The following is a 6,671-nucleotide window of genomic DNA, read 5'->3' on the forward strand; positions in this document are numbered from 1 at the left end:
AGTTATTATATCATTATTATAGTTATTATATAATTATATGTATGGTTATTGTATGTATAATTATATATGTAAAATTTTGTTTATCCATTCACCCATCAATGGATATTTGAGTTGCTTCCACCTTTTGGCTTTTGAGAACAATGCTGCTATGGACATGAGTGTACCAATATCTTTCGAGAACTTACTTTTATTTCTTTTAGGTATGTACCCATAAGTGAATTGTTAGATCATATGGCAATTCTATTTTTCATTTTTTTGGATAAACCACCATACTGTTGTCCATAAAGGCTGTACCATTTTGCGTTCCCAGCAACAGTGCTCAAGGGTTCTAATATCTTCATTTCCTTGGCTTTGCTTGTTATTTTCTGGTTTTGATAACAAGTGTCTTCATGGGTATCAGGTAGGTAGGAAACTCATCCATTATTGGCCCCTCATTTTGTCCAAGGTAATGAAATCACTTAAGGGAAGAAAGGTAAAGGTTAAAAAGAATTGGACTCTGAAGACAGATTACTGTTTTTAGAATATTGACTCTGCTACTGAATAGCCATGTGACCTTGAGCAAGTTAGGTAACCTCTCTGTTTCAGTTTCCTTATCTGTGAAATGAGTAGGGCTTAAGAGTACCATCTGTATAGGTTCGTGGCAAGGATAAAATAAGATAATACAGACTGAAGATACCTGCAGACTCTGACACTCCTGCCATGGAAAAATGGGCTAGAGACCCCATTCTCTGGAGACCACACTGGTGGCAGGTCCTCATTCATCACTGATAAAGTTGCTGAAGTGCTGCTGCTTGACTTCCAAATCTGGGTCTGAGACTTTTAGCCTCTGCCTTGGTCTCCAGGACCCCGCTATCTGGGGAACAAGTGCCATACAGGAAGTCTGTTCCCCCTTCCAGAGGGTCCTTGAGACTTCATGAGTAGGGTTCTAGGTCTGTTGAGCCTGGTTTCCTAGTTTTTCTGCAGTGGATAGCAAAAGATTTGCCAATTGAGTTTGGTCTTTTTTCTTTTCTTTTCTTTTTTGAGACAAGGTCTTACATAGTAGCCCACACTGGCCTGGCCTTAAACTTTTGAATCTATGCTCGTCCTGCCTCAGCTTCCTGAGGGATTAAGGTGTGCACCATCACACCTGACTACCCAAATATTTTTATACCCTTAATTTTGGTATTGAAATATATCAGAACAAGGGCCTGTTATATCATAAGTGCTTCTGCAATGTAAGTGTTGGCAATAATGGCGCCGATAGGTTTCAGTTCTTACTGCACCCTTAAGCTTCTGTTTTCAGGGTCACAGTCCAGCCTCAAGTCTAGCTTGAATCTTCCTTCTGCCCCAACCTCCAATCAGCATGAACCATAAGATCCTAACCAATCAGATCATGCTGAGTCTCACTGAGGGGTATTTAAGCACCTGTCTCTCTCTCTCTCTTAGCTCTCTCTGCTCTCTCCCTCTCCCACCGGCAATAAAGAATCTCTTGGCCAGATCACTCCTCTCCACGTGGTCATTTTGGGGCCCATATTTCCAACAGTAAGCTCTCTTAAAGCAAGGATTTTTGTCTTTTTTCTTCACTACTATTTCCCCAAGGCTTATTATATGCCTGGCATATAATAGCCATTCAACAAATATTTGTTGAATAAATGAAAGTGACACTTTTATTTTTATGAGAGGTAGCTAGGAATCACAACCCATCTGCTGATTGGAGTTTTTGTATTATTCCATGCTGCCCTGAAAGCTGTCGACAATTTTATTTATTTTTCCTGAGATTCTGAGGTCCTACAATAAACTCTCTGTATATTCTCAGTACAGTAAGAAGTAAAACACATACTAACTCACAAAACCTGATCATCTCCAGACAATTAGGAGAGCCAGTGTGGTGTTTTGTAGACTAATATGAGGATACCAGACATCTTTAAATTGGAGCTCTTGAAATCCTAACAACAATGCAGTGTTTATATCATTTTCTCCCATTCTACACACGAGAACACTAGAAGTCAGAGTTCACGTGCTTTACCCATCCCAAAAGATGAGAAGCTCTGAGATTTGAATCCAGACCCACCACCTTTTTAGAGTGTTTTCCAGTCTGGAAAACTTCCATAAGGACCATCAGACATAACAGTGAGTGTAGAGGACTGTTGCTTTAAAAGTCAAGAACAGCCCATTCAACACAGGAAGGTCCTGTGTGAGACCCCATGTAGAAAATACCCCCCCACACACACAAAAAAGGGTGGTACGGTGGCTCAACAGGTAGAGCACCTGCCTAGTAAGTGTTGGCTCTGAGTTCAAGTCCCAGTATTGCAAAAAATGAACAGCCCATTCAAGTTTCCTTTTTTTTTTTTCCTCTGTGGCACAGGCTGGCTTTTTAATTCACTATGTAACCCAGGCTGGCCTTGAAATTGCCACACTCCTGCTTTAGCCTCCCAAGTGCTGGGATTCTAGGGTACAGGCATGCACTAGCATGCCCTGTTCTAGGACCTTCTTCAGTTCGCTTCATCCATCTCAGCCCAGAAACAGGAAGAGTGACTGCTATCTAACCTGCCTCACAGCATGACTGGAGAGACTCTTGTAGCCCAAGTCTTCCACAGAAGCACTTCCTACAGCAGCAAATGAGGGAAGAAGATGGGCTGAGCTTCCTGAGGTTCTGAATACATTCAACACAAACATTTTTTTTTTGTATTTATTTATTTATTTATTTTTTCTTTTATTATTCATATGTGCATACAAGGCTTGGTTCATTTCTCCCCCCTGCCCCCACCCCCTCCCTTACCACCCACTCCGCCCCCTCCCTCTCCCCCCCCTCAATACCCAGCAGAAACTATTTTGCCCTTATTTCTAATTTTGTTGTAGAGAGAGTATAAGCAATAATAGGAAGGAACAAGGGTTTTTGCTGGTTGAGATAAGGATGGCTATACAGGGCATTGACTCACATTGATTTCCTGTGCGTGGGTGTTACCTTCTAGGTTAATTCTTTTTGATCTAACCTTTTCTCTAGTACCTGTTCCCCTTTTCCTATTGGCCTCAGTTGCTTTTAAGGTATCTGCTTTAGTTTCTCTGCATTAAGGGCAACAAATGCTAGCTAGTTTTTTAGGTGTCTTACCTATCTTCACCCCTCCCTTGTGTGCTCTCGCTTTTATCATGTGCTCATAGTCCAATCCCCTTGTTGCCACACAAACATTTTTGACAAAATGGTGCTAATTAGTGAATCTAAAATTGAAATGATCTTTGGCAAAGAAAATTGAGTTCAAAAGAAATAAATTTAAGCTGGGGACATAGTTCAAGTGGTAGAATGCTTTCCTAACAAGCATGAGTCCTGAGTCCAGAACCCAGTGTTGCCAATAATAATAATAAATTCAAGGCCAGGTGCAATGGTTCATGCTTATAATCCCAGCTACTCAGAAGGCAGAGATCTGGAAGATCAAGGTTAAGTTATTGAGACCCCCATCTCAACCAATAATCCAGGGATGGTGGTGTATGTCTATAATCCTATTTATACAGGAAGTCTAGGTAGAAGGATCATAGTCCAATGACAAAAAAAAATGAGATCCCCCCCACCCCTGAAAAGTAGCAAAAAAAAAAAAAAAAAAAAAAAAGCCAGGGGTATGGCTCAAGTAGTAGAATGCCTGCCTAGCAAGTACAAGGCCCTGAGTTCAAACCCAAGTACTGATTAAATAAATAAATAAAAGGACCAGTAAGATATTCTCAAATAAAACATTTCCACCTAAAGTGAAAATTTAACTCAAAGTGTAACTATCATTATAGTCAAATATCTGAGGATGATTTCCATCCTTGGGGAAGTTGGGAGTGTTTGTTAATATATTTTTGCTATTTACACTTCAATAGCACAAGTTTAACTAACATCTCTTTTTAAAGTTGTTGAAGTGAGGAAGGATGAACTCTGCCTACCGATGCTCCACCCAGCCCAGGGCACTGCAAATTTGGGTCAATGTTACTTTACCCTCCCTTGCTCAGGCCTTGGCTCATGCGGCAAAGTCAGGAGTGACATCCAGCCTTGTGAACACTGTACCCAATAGCCACATGCTCTCCCTCTGTGGCTGAGCCAGGCCCCAGAGCAGACTTTCTTTACCTTGGGGCTAACTTTCATTTGGGGCTGTTGCTGGCCTTCCCTACTGTTTGTCCTCAGTCAAGATTATCTCTGTCCTTTAGAGATGTTCTAATTATATTGAATCACAGAAGAGAAAACATTGGTTTTTCAGGCATCAGTGCAAATTTACTCACTTACTCCTACCCACTCTCTCCAGGGTCCAACTCGGCAAACCAAGGACTATTGGTAAAAGCTGCCTTTGTCAAGTCACAAAAGATTCTGTTATAACACTTTCCCTAGCACGCAGGGGGCCTACTTCACTTACATTTGCATGACTGTGATTGACTTCTTAAGTGATTCTTGAGAATAAAAAAGAGCAAGGAGAACCTACACCAAGGGGTCCTGCTGTTTTTAAAGGAGACACGATGTTTCAATGCAACTTACTTGGCTGAAGATCCATCTTTCCCAGCACCTGACTCCTGACAGCCAAGCACACACATGAATGTGTAATGTGTACACACGCCTGTGCACTTGCCGGTGTGTTACACCACTGAACTAGGTTTAGCTCTCTGCCAACTCACATCCATAAATATTCCTATTGTTTATGAGAACTACACTTTGGTATTTCTCAGAAAACTAAAGAAGATTTGAACTTGTTAAAAATATTTTGTGAAGTTGTGTAGGGTGGCTCTTGCCTGTAATCCTAAATATTTGGGAGCCTGCAATCAGAGGACTGCAGCTTGAGACCAGCCCAGGCAAATAATTTGTGGGACCCCATCCTCAAAATAACCAGAGCAAAATGGATTGGAGGTGTGGCTAAAGTGGTAGAGTCCTGCTTTACGGGCATGAAGCCCTGAGTTCAAGTCCTAGTCCCATGGTGATGGTGGTGGTGGGGGAGTGGATTTTACTATTATCATTGTAGGATCCCATTCAGTAAACAATATTTGTGGTTCTAGGGGTATTAGATTTAACAAGATAGTAAAGTTGGCAGAATATAAGAACTAGTAATAGATAAAATCCAAAGTCTTTTTTCTTTCTGTTTTTGGTAGCCCTGGGGTTTGAACTCAGGGGCTCATACTTGCTAGGCAGATGCTCTACCACTTGAGCCACTCTGCCAGATATGTTTTCTGTTTGGTGTTTTTGAGATAGGTTCTCTAGAACTATTTGCCCCAGACCAATCCTTCTGATCTCTGCCTTCCTAGTAGCTAGGATTACAGGCATGAGCCATGAGCACCCAGCTCCCAAAATCTTTCTGAATGTATAATTCTTCTGTATTTTACACACTTTAAATCTCCATCAGGAATCTGTTTAGAAGTAGAGGGCTTGCTTAGCATGTTCAGGGCACTGGGATCAATCCTCCACATGGCAAAAGAAAAAAAAAATCTAAAATTGCAACTGCTGAAACATAGCATACTGGTTATGGGTTCTGGATCACAGTCAGTAGGTCAATATCCCTACTTCCCACTTGTGACTTGGTGGGAGATAGATTCTCCTTGGTTTGTGTAGTACCTCCTTCATACATTTGTTATGAAGATGAAATGAGAAAAATAAAGTAGGAGTATCAAACACTGCTGCTCCAAAATATCAGCCATTGTGATTACTGTTATCTCTTCCAAATTTCAGTGCTAAGATATTTTTACTGTCCTACCAGTCCCAGTCACCGTCTTTTCTACAATCATAACATACATTGCTGCTTACAATACTAGGTATTTTTCATTTCTATTAAATATGCCCAACCTTCTAAAATTCAGAAAGCAAAGAAAAATTCAATTGAAAAGACTCAGTCTCTTGTTAGTGTTGTGATATTTAAACATTTAGCTCAAGCATTGATTCTTTTGCATTTAAATCAATTTTAGATGTTAACAATACTTAATCAAATTGCTAGTGACCCTACAATTAACACGAGAACACAAATCATGGACACGAGGACATATTAAAGTCAGATAATAGGTAATTTTTTTCTTTTAGTTCTTTGAGGTTATTGATCAAGCCCAATGTAGTTTCTCTTTCCAAATGGAATTCCGGCTCTCATGTAAGAGTAAGGAAGTGACAACATCCCCTAGAAAGAGCCATCAGACCTCCCTGACTAGGTTAAGATGTCAATTGAAAAGAGGAAATGAAAATTAAACATTACAGCTGAAACACAGATGGAAAACTAGGTAAGCTGATCATCCTCTATTTTGATTACTACATTTGTTATGACTAAATACCTGATCTGTGTTTGGGAATAACAGTTATTCTGCAAAAAAGAAAGGAAATGACCGATTCCATCAACATTGTGATGTGGTTGAGATTTATCTGCATCTAATCTAACCATGTTTGGGATAAGTTGAAAATCTTGATCTATTTAAAAGATTCCAATGCGGCAGAACTTTTTCCCTGTCAGCACTCAGAAAAGCCTTTGAAGTGGATAAGAACTCTGCAAATGAACAGGGAGATACAAATGGGATGAATGGGGCCCTGAATTTTTGAGTTCCAAATGTCTCCCATTTTTACTCTATGCACATTTTAGGAAAGATTTTCAGAAGGTTAGAAAGTGGGAGTTGCTCTGTGGTGGAGCCTACTGTATCTTTGCTAAGATGTAAATGGTCTGAAGAGCCCATTGCTCCTCGAAGTCTCTACCCTTAACTGGGATGAA

This window comes from Castor canadensis, chromosome 3 (assembly GCF_047511655.1).
Source record: "Castor canadensis chromosome 3, mCasCan1.hap1v2, whole genome shotgun sequence".
NCBI classification, from domain to species: domain Eukaryota; kingdom Metazoa; phylum Chordata; class Mammalia; order Rodentia; family Castoridae; genus Castor; species Castor canadensis.